At 38.1% G+C, this 14,942-nt stretch overlaps 1 protein-coding gene across 2 annotated transcripts in view; it reads right to left on the bottom strand.

Moving 5' to 3' along the window:
* The window catches only part of CSAD (cysteine sulfinic acid decarboxylase), a 41,221-nt gene that overhangs the window by 24,386 nt on the left and 1,893 nt on the right, over window positions 1-14,942 (bottom strand). The window contains exon 1 of one of the 2 annotated variants that reach the window (XM_027858392.1): window positions 12,057-12,270. The exons of the other annotated variant lie outside the window; for it this stretch is intronic. The gene's annotated coding sequence lies outside the window, so the exon portion shown is untranslated. Of the gene's footprint in view, window positions 1-12,056; window positions 12,271-14,942 lie in introns of those variants that run through there. 2 annotated transcript variants of the gene reach the window in all.

Genomic DNA, 14,942 nt, shown 5'->3' with positions numbered 1-14,942 from the left:
GGGCCGTAGAGCCAAAAAGACCAGGATTCAAGTCCCACTTGGGACACATAAAGGATATATGGCCCTATGCAAATCACGTCAGTGATCTCCAGTAGGCATGTAAGGGGTTATGGTCTGACTCAAGGGACGTGTGATCAACCAAACAGGGGGTAGGAAGATCAGTCCCATCCCACAGCCCCTATGATAGCTAATGGTGATAGCCAACAAGAAAACAGGAAAAATTATACACATCCCCCTGTGGTTGTTGTTGCCTTTTATGCATACCATGCCCTACCAGATCCGATCCTTTGCTCCTCTCAGAAATGGGGTCTATACTCTAATTCAGTGATCTGTGAGGAAGAGCCCTGCCTTTTCCTTTTTCAGTGGGACAGAGCAAGTCAAACAGGATGGGCAGGCACAGACAGTTTGCAACATGCATCACAGATCTTTTTGTTATCTTTCCCTCCAAACCCACTTCTTTTCTGAATTTCCCTATTTCTGCAGAGGGCACTTACAGTAATCCAAGTTGGTGCCAACCTGACTCCACACTTGTCCTCATCCCAGGATCCACTCAATTACCCAATGTCCTTTCTGTCTCCACAATATGTCTCATATCAGCCACAAAGCCACCACCGTAGTTCAGTCCCTTATCACTTCCCACTTGGACTACAGAAAGAGTTTCCTTAGCTGGTCTTCCTACCTCAGTCTCTCCCCACCCTAATCCATTCCCCATACAGCTAGCTGCTAAAGTGTTTTTGTTAAAACACAGGCCTGATCATGTTATTTACTCCCCTACTCAATAAATTTCATGGCTTCCTAGTGACTCCAGGATAAAATATTATTCACAATTATCTCATCTGATTTTTGTTTCTACTTCTGTATTTTATAATGCATCCAATTATTAGTATAGTAGCACATGTGTACAAGTTATAACTAATACACACACACACACAAACACACATAGTGCATGCTCAAATATTTTTGCTGAGAAGGGTATATGATCAAAAAAACTGTGGTCAAGTACAAATTGCAGAGAAGGTACCAACCTGAACTGGGAGCTCCCTATCTCGATGAAATCACAAGTGCAATTCCAATTCCTATCCCTATCCCTGGAAGCACTGAGAAACTGAGTCTAGAAGGAAGGGAAGCCTGGACTTCCCAAGAAAACCTAAGCCTAGATCATCCGGCCAGTGGCAACTTGATGTCTGGCTAGATCTCCAAGATTCACAGTCACACTAGTTGTAGGTAGATAATCTGAGATGAAAATTCAGGAATGAATGGTTAAATTCCTTCAGGACTTAGTTTTCCCAAAGAACCATTCACAGGGTACAATTCCCTCCCTCACTAAGTGCTTATCATCACAAAGGAGAATTGCTTCAGCTTCAGCTTTGATAAAATGCCAAAGGGTTGGATAAATTTGAGTTGTAGGATGATTGCTCCCTTGGACCAAATTTTTTTTAAAGTTAATCTTCAAAGGGTCAGAAAGCTGTTATCTCTTTTCCCTCATCAAAAACATCAACCCATTGCACAGAAAAGTGGGTAAGCTTTCCCTTTCTTCTCTCGACTATGTTGCAATATTTTCTTTACTAAAAAAAGAAAGTGGTTGAAGTCAGGGAATGTCTCTGGTCCATTCCAGTGACTCCTGACGAAAAAGCTCAGCTGCTTGCAGAGATAATAATTTCTATTACCCAACCAATGTGGTCTCTTAACAAGAGAAAGTGGAGTAGTGAACAGGAATAGTAAGGGGAGGTGGGTGAGGGACTTAAGCCTAGGATTTAAATATAGAAGTAACCCTAGAGGTCAAGAGATAAATGAGGAAGCAGAGGCTTCAGAAAGGGAAAGTGACTTGCCCCAAGAGGTGGACTCAAATCCACTTCCTTAGATGTCAGATTCCTTGCTGTTGCCATTATGCCACATTAAAGCCCCAATACTTGAATGTAAGCTCCAAAAAAAACAAAACAAAAAACCAGGAGCTATGTTGTGTTTCTCCATAGGACAGAAATGTAAAAAAAAAAAAAAAAACAAACCCAACCCTCACCACCCCCACCCCCCCACCCCCTGTGGGCCCTGGAGAATACAATTCAATCAGCATTTATTAAACAAGGCTTAATAATTGCTAGTTTCTAGGGATACAAAGATAAAACACTTGTCCCTGCTCTCACACAGCTCATGGACTATGGCAGGATGAAGGGGAGAAGGGTGTTCATGCATTCAAGCAGTTAGTGCAGCAGGAGCATCCTGGGATGCTCTTCAGCACAGAGAACAGGAACACCTGAGGGAATCAGGGAAGGCTTACAAGAGAAGGTGGCCCCTGGGCTGGAAAAAAGCCCTGAACAATGATTCTGAAAAGCAGGGATGAGAAGCAAATCCATTCTAAGCTCAGGGGACAGATGCCAGGCATAATGAGTTTTGGGAGCGGGTAGTGGTTCACCTTGGCTGAAATGTAGAGTACATAAACGGGAGTAATGTTAAGGCTACAAGAAAGCTAGACTATGGAAGGAATTAAATGTTCCTGGAGAAGACTGTATTTTGTCCAAGAAGAAATAGGGAGCTACAGAATGTGAAGGTAATCAAATGAAATGGTCAGACCTATGCCTTGGGAAGATTTTTAAATAGTGCATCAGAAAAATCCCACTGGGACAAATGAGATTCCTCATAACCTAGAACAATTGTGGGGAAAATCTAAGGAAAAGAAAAAATTGCAGAAATATAAAAAAAATTATAAATATAAAGAAAACATTAAATCTAAGGGAAAGTAAAAATTGCAGAAATGATTCATCCATGGAAAAAGAAATAATGACAATTCACTTTTACAGGATAAGATGAACTGTATACTTACCGTTTCTAGGTCATTTGAGTTATTAGTATCCCCATTTTACAGATGAGGAATCTGAGGCTCAGGTACACAGCTAGTAAATGTCTAAAGGGCCATTTAAACTCAAGTCTCCCTGACTTTTAGGTCAACTCTTTCTCCACTGGGTCACCTAGGGAGCCTGTGAGTTTTCTAATATCCTCGAGGCAGGGGCATTCCTCTTTTTGCTCTTTGTACTCCGAGAGCCTAGCAAAGCGCCTTGCTTAACAAATGTTTATTGAATCGAATCCCTATAGTTCTTTTTCTATTTCTCCATCCCGTGGGGAAACATGACATGGTTTCTGTTTTTATAAAGATTATAATTAGTAAAGGGATGCCAACAGGTACACAACACTGTGTAGATACAACAGCCCTGGATGTGACATCAAAGGAAGCAGATAAATATAATTATGTTTCCTCAGTTTCCTAATTTGTAAATTAAGTAGTTTTAAGTAGATGACCTCTAGAGTCCCTTCCAGTTCTAAATCCTATGACTCTATGGCCTTGCTCCTCACCCTGTCCCTAGCCTTGACTGCAACATCTGCTGCCTATACAAAACACATGCTACCTCTAGCATCCCTATCTACTTACCTATTTCTTCCCCTCTCCTTCAGTAGAATTTGAGCTCCTTGAGAACAGAGACTACATCTGGCACATGGCACATGGGAGATGCTTAATACATGCTCACTGAAAGAAGAGAAGTTGAGGGATAACTTGAAGAGTTACTCTACAAAGGATAAGAGCTGATTGCTTTCTTTGAGAGGAAACATACTCTATTGTTTTTCATCTTTTCCATCACAGTATTCTCCAAGAACAAAAAATGTTTACTGAACTTAAGTGAAGGGGAATGGCTAGAATGGAACTGAACCTGGTGCTTTCCATTCCTATTGTGAATAACATAAAAGCAAACAGCTTAACACTTCTGTCTAGCTTTTAAATCCCTTCCTGACCTGGGCCCAACCCCTCTCTCCAGTCTCAGCGCACAGCACTCCTCTCCCCTCCCTCCTGCACCCTGAGGTCTAGGCAAGGGGCCTCCTCCAGTTGCCCTACCTTTGCACTGGTCATTCCACAGGCCTAGAATGAACTCCCTCCTTCTCTGTGCCTCAGGGTGCCACCTTTACTTTACGATGAAGCTCAAGAACCATCTTCTACATGAAGCCTTCCCTGATTTTGCCAACTACCTTGCCTTTAACCATTTTGTAGTTATTCACTCTATCTTTACACTGTACGTACTCATATATGTCCTTGTTGACTTCCCCATTGGAACTTAAGGTCTTCCCGCACGCAGATCGTTTCATCTTCCTATACCCAGGAATTAGCACAATGCCTGGCACATAGTATGTGCTTAATAATTGCTTGCTAACTGACAGATTGGAGCAACTTGGGTGAGACCCATCAAATAACTTTTCCCATCAAGAAGGCTGAGAAATACAAGAAGGAGAAGTTGAGACAGGCCCAAGGAATCAATATTTTCCAACTAGTGGTGATAAAAGGCAGCAAAGACTTCTAACTCAGGTGATACAGGTGAGGGTCAGCCTAAGGAATCAATGGAGATACCTACAAGGAGCTCTTTTGCTGAGAGTCTAAGATTTCAGTCTAACTTTAAAAAACTCAAGTTTTGCTCTTGTCAACAAAGATCCAAACCCCACAGTTTACCAACCAAATGTGGTTAAAGATAAACCAGAGCAAAATGACATAATACCTCTTCTCCCAGCAGGAGAAGTAGGAGGATATCCTACTAGATACGGTCTCTCCCCTAGACCATAAACTCCTTGAGAGCAGATATCCTCATTCACTTTTGGGTCTCACCCAAGAACCAGAACCCTCCACAGAATACAATATATGTGCTTCATCACAATGTTTATGGAATGAATCAATCATCATTCTGAATGATAATGTAGTTCATTTATACTGAGCTGGCATAAACCAAGCAGTGACGGTCACTCAAGCCAGAACTGCTCTACATTTGTATGGGGTATTATACTTTTCTTTTTTTTTTTAAATTTTTTTATTAATTTATTTATACAATCTCTTCCATAAGCTTTTGAGTTTTAAATTTTTCTCCCACTCCCTCCCCAATTCCCTCCCCAAGATGGCATGCAATCTGATACATGCTATACATACACATTCCTATTGAACATATTTTCACATTAGTCATGTTGTAAGTAAGAATTAGAACCAATAGGAGGAACCACCAGAAAGAGGAAACAAAACACAACAGAAGAAAAAAAAATAGCAAATAGTATGCTTCGATCTGCATTCAAACTCTATAGTTCTTTCTTTGGATGTGGATAGCATTTTCCATCATGAGACCTTTGGAGATGTCTTAGATCCTTGCATTGTTGAGAAGGGCTAGGTCTATCACATTGCTGTTACTGTGTATAACGTTCTCCTGGTTCTGTTCACTTCACTCAGCATCAGTCCATACAAGTCTTTCCAGGTTTTTCTGAAGTCCGCCTGCTCATCATTTCTTATAGCACAACAGTATTACATTACATTCATATACCACAACGTGTTCAGTCATTTCCCAATTGATGAGTATTTCCTCAATTTCCAATTCTTTGCCACGACAAAAAGAGCTACTATAAATATTTTTATACATGTGGGTCCTTTACCCATTTCTATGATCTCTTTGGGATATAGCCCTAGAAGTGCTATTGCTAGGTCAAAGGGTATGCACATTTTTATTGCCCTTCAGGCATAGTTCCTAATTGCTCTCCAAAATAGATGTGTCACTTCACAATTCCACCAACAATGCATTAGTGTTCCAATTTTCCCACATCTTCTCCAACATTTATCATTTTCCTGTTTTGTCATGTTGGCCAATACGACAGGTGTGATATGGTACTTCAGAGTTGTTTTGATTTGCATTTCTCTAATCAAAAGTGATTAAGAGCATTTTTTCATATGACTATAGATGGCTTTAATTTCTTCATCTGAGAACTGCCTGTTCATATCCTTTGACCATTTATCAATTGGGGAATGACTTGTATTCTTATTGACTTAATTCTCTATATATTTTAGAAATGAGGCCCTTATCAGAGACACTGGTTGTAAAATTCTTTCACAATTTTCTACTTCCCTCCTAAACTTGGTTGCACTAGCTTTGTTTGTGCAAAAACCTTTCAATTTAATGTAATCAAAATTATCCATTTTGCATTTCATAATGTTCTCTATCTCCTGTGAGGCCATGAATTCTTCTGTTCTCCATAATCTGACAGGTAAACCATTCCTTACTCTCCCAGTTTGCTTATAGTGCCAGCCTTTATATCTAAATCATGAACCCATTTTGACTTTATTTTGGTATATGGTGTGAGATTCTGGTCTATGCCTAGTTTCTGCCATACTCTTTTCCAGTTTTCCCAGCAGTTTTTGTCAAATAGTGAGTTCTTATCTCAGAAGCTGGGGTCTTTGGGTTTATCAAATAGCAGATTACTATAATCATTGACTGTGTTTTGCATACCTAACCTATTCTACTGATCCACCCCTCTATTTCTTAGCCAGTACCAAGTAGTTTTGATGATTGCTACTTTATAATACAATTTAAGATCTGGAATGGCTAGGCCACCTTCCTTTGTATTTCTTTTCATTAGTTCCCTTCATATTCTAGACCTTTTGTTAATCCAAATGAATCTTGTTATTATTTTTTCTAGCACTATAAAATAATTTTTTGGTAGTTTGGTATGGCACTGAATAAATTACCTTAGGTAGAATTGTTATTTTTATTATATTAGCTTAGCCTACTCAAGAGCAACTGATGTTTTTCCAATTATTTAGATCTGACTTTATTTGCGAGAACAGTGTTTTGTAATTGTGTTCATATAGTTCCTGGGTTTGTTTCAGTAGGTAGACTCTTAAATATTTTATAATGTCTATAGTAACTTTAAATGGAATTTCTCTTTCTATCTCTTGCTGTTGGGCTTTGCTGGTAATATACAGAAATGCCGATGATTTATGTGGGTTTATTTTATAGCCTTCAACTATGCTAAAGTTGTTTTATTATTTCAAGTAGTTTTTTACTTGATTCTCTAAGTATATCATCATACCATCTGCAAAGAGTATGCAAATCTTCTCTGCCTATTCTAATAACTTCAATTTATTTTTCTTCTCTTATTGCTAAAGGTAACGTTTCTAATATGATATTGAACAACAGTGGTGATAATGGACGTCCTTGTTTCACCCCTCATCTTACTGGAAATGCTTCTAGCTTTTCCCCATTACATAAGATGCTTGCTGAAGGTTTTAGATAAATGCTATTTATTTTAAGGAAGACTCCATTTATTCTTATGTTCTCTAGTGTTTTTAAAAGGAATGGGTGTTATATTTTGTCAAAAAATTTTTCTGCATCTATTGAGATGATCACGTGGTTTCTGTTAGTTTTGTTGTTGATATGATCAATTATGCTGATAGTTTTCCTAATATTGAACCAGCCCTGCATTCCTGGTGTATATCCTACCTGGTCATAGTGTATTATTCTTGTGATAAGTTGCTGTAATCTATTTGCTAATATTTTATTTAAAACTTTTGCATCTATATTCATTAGGGAAATTAGTCTATAATTTTCTTTCTCTATTTTGACTCTTCCTGGTTTAGGTATCAGCACCATATTTGTATCATAAAAAGAATTTGGTAAGACTCCTTCTTCACCTATTTTCCCAAATAGTCTATATAGTATTGGAATTAATTGTTCTTCAAATGTTTGATAGAATTTGCCTGTAAATCCATCTGGCCCTGGAGATTTTTTCCTAGGGAGTTCATCAATGGCTTCTTCAATTTCTTTTTCTAAGATGGGGTTCTTTAAGTATTTTACTTCTTCAGTTAATCTGGGCAATTTATATTTTTGTAAATATTCATCCATTTCACTAAGATTGTCAAAGTTATTCGGCAAAATAGTTCCTAACTACTGTTTTAATTTCCTCTTCCCTGGTGGTGGATTCATTCTTTTCATTTTTAATACTGGTAATTTGGTTTTCTTCTTTCTTTTTCTTTTAAATTAACCAAAGGTTTATCTATTTTATTGTATTATTTATTAGTTCAATAGTTTTCTTAATTTCAATTTTATTAATTTCTCCTTTGGTTTTCAGTATTTCTAATTTGGTATTTAATTGAGGATTTTTAAGTTGTTATTTTTCTAGTTTTTTTTAGTTGCATGCCCAATTCATTGATCTCCTCTTTCTCTATTTTATTCATGGAAGCATTTAAAGATATAAAACTTACCCTAAGAACTGCTTTTGCTGTATCCTATAAGTTTTGGTATGTTGTCTCTTTATTGTCATTCTCTTGAATGAAGTTATTATTGTTTCTATGATTCACTGTTGTTTTTTTTAGGATTAGATTATTTATTTTCCAATTATTTTTTAGTCTTTCTGTGACCTTTTATTACATAAAATTTTTATTGCATCATGATCTAAAAAGGATGCATTTAATATTTCTGCCTTTCTGCATTGGATTGTGAGGTTTTTATGCCCTAGTACATGGTCAATTTTTGTGTATGTGCCAGGTACCACCGAGAAAAAAGTATATTCCTTTCTATCCCCATTCAATTTTCTCCAAAAGTCTACCATACCTAACTTTTCTAATATTCTATTCACCTCCTTAACTTCTTTCTTGTTTATTTTGTGGTTAGATTTATCTAGTTCAGAGAGGGGGAGATTGAGGTCCCCCACTAGTATAGTTTTGCTGCCTATTTCTTCCTGTAACTCCCTGAACTTTTTCTCTAAGAATCTGGATGCTATACCATTTGGTGCATATATGTTTAGTAATGATATTACTTCATTGTCTATGGTGCCTTTTAGCAGGCTGTAGTTTCCTTCTTTATCTCTTTTGATAAAATCTACTTTTGCTTTTGCTTTGTCTGAGATCAAGATTGCTACTCCTGCTTTTTTCACTTCAGCTGAAGCATAATATATTCCACTTCAGTCTTTTTACCTTTACCCTTTGTGTGTCCCTCTGTTTTAAATGTGTTTCCTGTAAACAACACATTGTAGGATTATGGTTTTTAATCCATTCTGCAATGCACTTCTGTTTTATGGGAGAGTTCATCCCATTCACATTCACAGTTATGATTACTATCTGTGTCTTTCTCTCAGTCCTATTTCCCCGCTATTTATGTGTTTCTTTCTCCTTTCTCCCTTTCCCTTCTCACTAGTGTTTTGCTTTTGACCATGCCTCCCTCAGCCCTGCCTCCCTTCTATTACGCCCCTCCCTTTTCTTCCCCTTTACCCTTACTACTTCTTCCCTCCCTTCTATTCCCCCTCCCTTTTTTTTCCCTTTTCCCTCCCACTGCCTATACCTGCAAGTTAGATTTCTATACCTGATTATGTTTTTCCCTCCTTGAGCCAAATCTGATGAGAGTATGGTTCAAACAATGCTTATCTCCCTCCCTTCTTTCCCTGTAACTATAATAGGTTTTTGTGCCTTTTTCTGTAATTTACCCTTGTCTGACTCCTCCTTTCCTTTTCTCCCAGTACAATCCCTTAATCAGATCTGATCAATCCACTTACTTAGATCCATTTAACCCACTTGATTAGATTTTTTTTATCATTACATCAAAATCAACTTATACCCACCCCCTCTATGTATACCCCTTTAAAATGGTGTAATAATAATACAGTTCTCAAGGCTTACAAGTGTCATCTTCCCTTGTAGGGATGTAAACAGTTTGCCCTTATTAATAACATGTTGTTCTTTTTTTCTGTCCTGTTTACCTTTTTCTGTCTCTCTTGAGTCTTGTATTTGAAAATCAAATTTTCTGTTGAGCTCTGGCCTTTTTATCAGGAAGGTTTGGAAGTCCTCTATTTTGTTGAATGTCCATCTCCTCCCCTGAAAGATTATACTCATTTTCCCTGGGTAGTTGATGCTTGGTTGTAATCCCAGCTCCTTTGCCTTGTGGAATATCATATTCCATGCCCTAAAGTCTTTTAAAGTAAAAGCTGCAAGGTCCTGCGTAATCCTGACTATGATTCCATGATATTTAAATTGTTTCTTTCTGGCTGCTGGGCATTATACTTTACAAGGCTTCCTTCACATTCATTTTTACATTTGATTCTCTCAATTAGTGAATTAGAATAAAACAGAAGTTAGTACATTCACTTTAGGGAGACTTTAGGGAGGGAAACCTGAGCTATAAAAGGAGAAATGAGATCACAGGGTCAAACAGCTAGATAGCCAGATAGTGAAGGAAAGCGGGCTTGAAATCCAAGTCACCGTATCCTTAACAATATTCTTTCGGTTGTTATTGTTCAGTAGTTCAGTCGTCTGACAAGTGTGGGGTTTTCTTGGCAAAGATACTGAAGTGGTTCGTCATTTCCTTTTCCAGTGGATTAAAGCAAACAGGAGTTAAGTTACTTGCCCAGGATGATATAGCTGGTGAGTGTCTGAGGATGGATTTGAACTCAGGTCTTCCTGACTTCAGGCCCAGCACTCTATCTACTGAGCCATTTAGGTGCCTTCATAATATTCTTTCTACTATAACATTATTTCCTGTTAAGGCTGGCATTTCTACAAAAGCCATTCCTCAAAAGATAAATGGTCAAAGGATATGGACAGGTAGTTTTCAAAGGAAGAAATCAAAGCTATCAATAATGACATGAAAAAAAAATGCTCCAAATCCCTAATAATGAGAGAAATTCAAATGAAAGCAATTCTCAGGTTCCACCTGAGGCCCATTAGACTGCCTAAGATAGCAAAAAAAAGAAAATTAAAATTAAAATAGTTGGAGGCTCTTCTGGAAAAGACACACTGATAGACACGCTGTTGACTAAACTTTGAATTGGTCCAGCAATTTGGAACTATGCTCAAAAAATCACCAAAATGTGTATGCCCTTTGAGCCTGCAATATCACTACTAAACCCAAAAGTACAAAAATAGTTTTAATAACTTTTTTTTGTAAGTGAGGCAATTGGTGTTAAGTGACTTTCCCAGAATCACACAGCTAGTGAGTGTTACATGTCTGAGGCCAGATTTGAACTCAGGTCCTCCTGACTTCAGGGAGGGTTCTCTATCCACTGCACCACCTAGCTGCCCCTAACTTTTTTTTTAATAGCAGAAAAAGCTAGACACTAAGGAGATGCCTATCTATTGGGGAATAGCCAAAAAAATTATGGCATATGATGATAATAATAGCATTTATATATAGTGCTCTGAGGTTTGCAAAAAGCCTTATAAATATGATTTTATATTAGCCTCTGAGCAACTCTGGGAGGCAGGTGCTATTATTATCCCCACTTCACAGATGAGGAAACTGAGACAGATATAGGTGAAGTGATTTGCCCAGGCTGGTGCCCAGTCAGTAAATGTCTGAGGCCACATCTGAACTCTGGCCTTCCCAACTCCATACCCAGTGCTTGATCCACTGCGCCACCTAGATGCCTATGAATGTAATGCAATATAATTATGCCAAAAGAAATGACAAAATGGACATTTCTGCAAAGACTAAAAGATCTATATGAACTGACTACAAAGTGCAGTGAGCAGAACCAACACAATTTACACAACAAAACCATAAAAAAAAACAACTTTGAAAGATTTAAGAAGTGATTGATTCAGTGACCAACCATAATTTCAGAAAACCAAGACAAAACATGCCATCCAATTCCCAAGCTCCAGATACAAAATGAGACATTTTTGTATAAGGCCAATGTAGGAATCTGTTTCCTCTATTCAGCTTTAAAATGAAGTACAACCGGTCCCGACCTATCTTTCTAATCTTATTAGACACTCCCCCTTCTGTACCCTGTGGTCCTATAAAACTCGTCTTCTCTCTGTTCCTCACACTCAAGACTCTACTCATCACTGTGTCTTTGCCCTGACTGTCCTCCATGGCTGGAATGCTCTCTCCTGCCTCTGCTTCACAGAATTCTCTCTTCCTTCAAGAAGAAACTCAATCACCACCTTCTACACGTCTTTCCTGATAACCCAAACTACCTTGTATTTAGCAATCTTGTGTTTACTGCTATTGATTCTGCATATCCTTAGAGATATTTTGTTTCCCTAATAAGAATGAAAGCTACTGCAGGGTAGATTATTTCATTCTTTCTATCTGTGTCCTCAGGGCCTAGCACAGTGCCTGGCACAAGAGTAGGTGCCTAATAAAGGTTTGTTGATTGACAAGGAAAGAATTTAGAGCCAGACTATATATGACTTCAAATGCCTTGGACAGAAAATGGGGATCCCCTGAACGATTTTTGATCAAAGAAGTGCTGTGCCAAACCATGGTCTAATTTACCTGGTTGACCTTGAATCAAGAGAGAAGATGGAGGAGGGAAGACAGAAGGAAACTGGAATACTGGTTAGGAAGGTAGAGCTATAATCCAGATGTGCTGTGATGAGGACATGGAGTACCACAGTTGAGAAAAAAAAGAGGCACAGATGAACTGGAGAGATACTGTTGAAACATTCTTTTTCTGATTCTTCTCTATTTTTGTTTCCAATCTCAGAGGACAGGAGGCATTTGGTTTTCTACGACAGAAAAGCAGAGCAAGCAGTAAGTAGGATGAAGCCCAAGGAATTTTTTATATAGGGATAGTATAGCAACTGACAAATATTTGTTGATTTGATTTGTAACACCACCAAACAGGAGAGAGCTTAAAATTCCTAAGCTACTTGCATTAACACCCAACTCATTCTCTTAAATTAGACTTCCATCTTCTCTTCTCCTTGCTTTTGGTCTTTTCCCAATTTCTCAGCACCAACACCAGACAAAGAATCTATAAAGGAGATGAGCTTCTACCTGCCTGTTTTTTGAAGGGGTGGGGGGGGGCCTGGGGAATTGGAAAAGAACACCAAGTAGCTCTGGGAGAAATATCTATGAATTTCCTTCCCATCCACATGAAGAAACCCAATGAGTTATCAATACCAATCCTTTATTCTTCCACATAAGAAAAGTCTTTTCTTCCTCTGCTGGGAATCCCAAGCATTACAGAAGACTTCCAAAGCAAAGAATAGAATATGAAGTCTTGGCTTCCTTTCTGGCTGAAGGTCCCAAAATTCTATGGTTAACCACAATATCTTTAGAAAGGGTGTCTCTGATCAAAAGCTGTTCCCCAATTGATGCTGTTAAGTGGTCAAAGGATTTGAAGAAATAGTTCTTAAAAGAACTGCAAACTATTGCCATATTCACTAAGAGAAAGGAAATCAAAACAACTCCAAGGTTCACCTCACAACTGACAAAAATGCCAAAAAATGTGTGAGGGATAGAGCTATGAATTGATCCAACTATCCCAGAAAGCAATTTGGAATCATGCAAACAAAGTGACTAAAAGGCTCTGCTGGTATGCATGTAACTTAAAAAGATAAAGACCCCATATTAGGAGCAAAGAACTGAAAACAAAGTAGATGCTCAAACAGCTAAATAAGTCTGGCTACATGAAGACTTATTCACGTAGCCATGAATGCAATGTAATATTACTGTTCTGTAAGAAATTATGAATATGATGAATACACAGAAGCATGCAAAGACTTACATAAAGTGATTGATGCAGGGTGAAGAAAGCAGAGACAAGAAAATATACACAATAACTACAAAACAATATGAATGAAAAGCACCACCACAAAATAGTTAAAAGTGAATGTTGCAAAATTGCAAAAAAAAGTATGGCCCCTGGAACATTACATACATTTTTTATTTTTTTTAACGTATGGATTGGTTTTGCTAAATTATTTCTCTCTCTTTTTTTTTATTCTTTGTTACAAGGATTGGCTTTTTGGGAGAGGGAGAGGTTGCACTGGGAAATGTAGGTGATACAAAAAAAAAAAATTGTATCAATATGAAATGCTAGGTGGTACAGTGTTAAGACTGTTAGACATAGAGATAAGAAGGCCAGCAATCTAATCCTGCCTTGGACTCTAGGTGACCCCTTCTGACCTGTTTCCTTACCAGTAAAATGTAGATAAATAATAACAACCACCTCACAATGTTATGCTAAGGATCAAAAGAGATAACATACAAAGTACTCTGTAAACCTTCAAGGGCTATATTTAAAAAGGGAACTCTCTAGAGAGGAGAACAATGGACTATGAGCCACGCCCTCCAAAAGGATAAATATGAGAGAACTTTGGGTTTTTCTACCAACAAGCATATAAATAGCTACTACCTACCAGGAACTGAAGTGGATACAAGGACAAAAGCCAAATTGTATCCCTGTCCTCAAAGAGCTTACATTTTACCAGTAAGACAACAAGCACTGTACAGGTATAAAATACATGCAAAGCAGAATCAAAGTAAACTTGCAAGAGAACCATAACTCACTTTCTATGCCTATGGCCCCAAGAAGGGAGTCTGGACATTGACTCAGACACTGGGAAGGCTGTATATGGGAGACTAATTCATCCAGAGGCAAGGGGCTCAACCTCTCCTCCCAACCACCCTCGGTGCCTAGCAGTGAGTGTTCCTGGAATAACTCAACTTTTTTGGTATGGAATAGGGAATTAGTGGACTTTCTGACCTTTAAAACCAACCAGTTGCAGTGTGCACAAAATTCTGAGATGAGGACATAGTTATAGTACTTGATGAGATAATAGCAAGTACAATCTCTCATGATGTGAATGATAGTTATGGAGGGATATTACAATTATTGATTCAGAATCTCCATTCAGTAATAGCACTGGATAAAATGTTTTCTGTACCCAATTCAAGGTAACGTCTCAACCCTAACATGCCACTTGGGTATATAGTCACAGAATTGAGAATGGCTTTTGTCTTCCTCCTGTTCTGCTGCCATTTGAAAAAGCAAACCACAGAGATACTGGTCCATATTTTGGACCAACTAGAGGAATGTATCTTGCTACTGCTGAGCAAGTACAAAATTAAAATTAATAAGTATAGACTATGTTTCAAATTGTGCAAAAGTACAAAAGGGAGAATTTGTGAAAGCATATTAAAAACCTTCTTCTTAGTTTCTCTAGAAATAGTGAAAAATTTCTCCAGATGAAAACTCTTTCCAAACTCTTCCTTTCAGGAAAGTTGAAATCACAAAGGCTAAAGCCTTCCTGTGAAACGGAGCAAGCGCTATAACCAACCTCGACTCTTGTCTAGATGGGCTCACTGCCTTCCCTCCCATCTGGGGTGCCTGGTGCCATGACCCATGTAAGGACACTGTCTTCTTTTTTGAAT

Source organism: Vombatus ursinus, unplaced genomic scaffold (assembly GCF_900497805.2).
Source record: "Vombatus ursinus unplaced genomic scaffold, bare-nosed wombat genome assembly UNPS02012958.1, whole genome shotgun sequence".
NCBI lineage: Eukaryota > Metazoa > Chordata > Mammalia > Diprotodontia > Vombatidae > Vombatus > Vombatus ursinus.
Note: the sequence above shows the minus strand (reverse complement) of the source record. Positions and strands in the feature narration are given on the sequence as shown.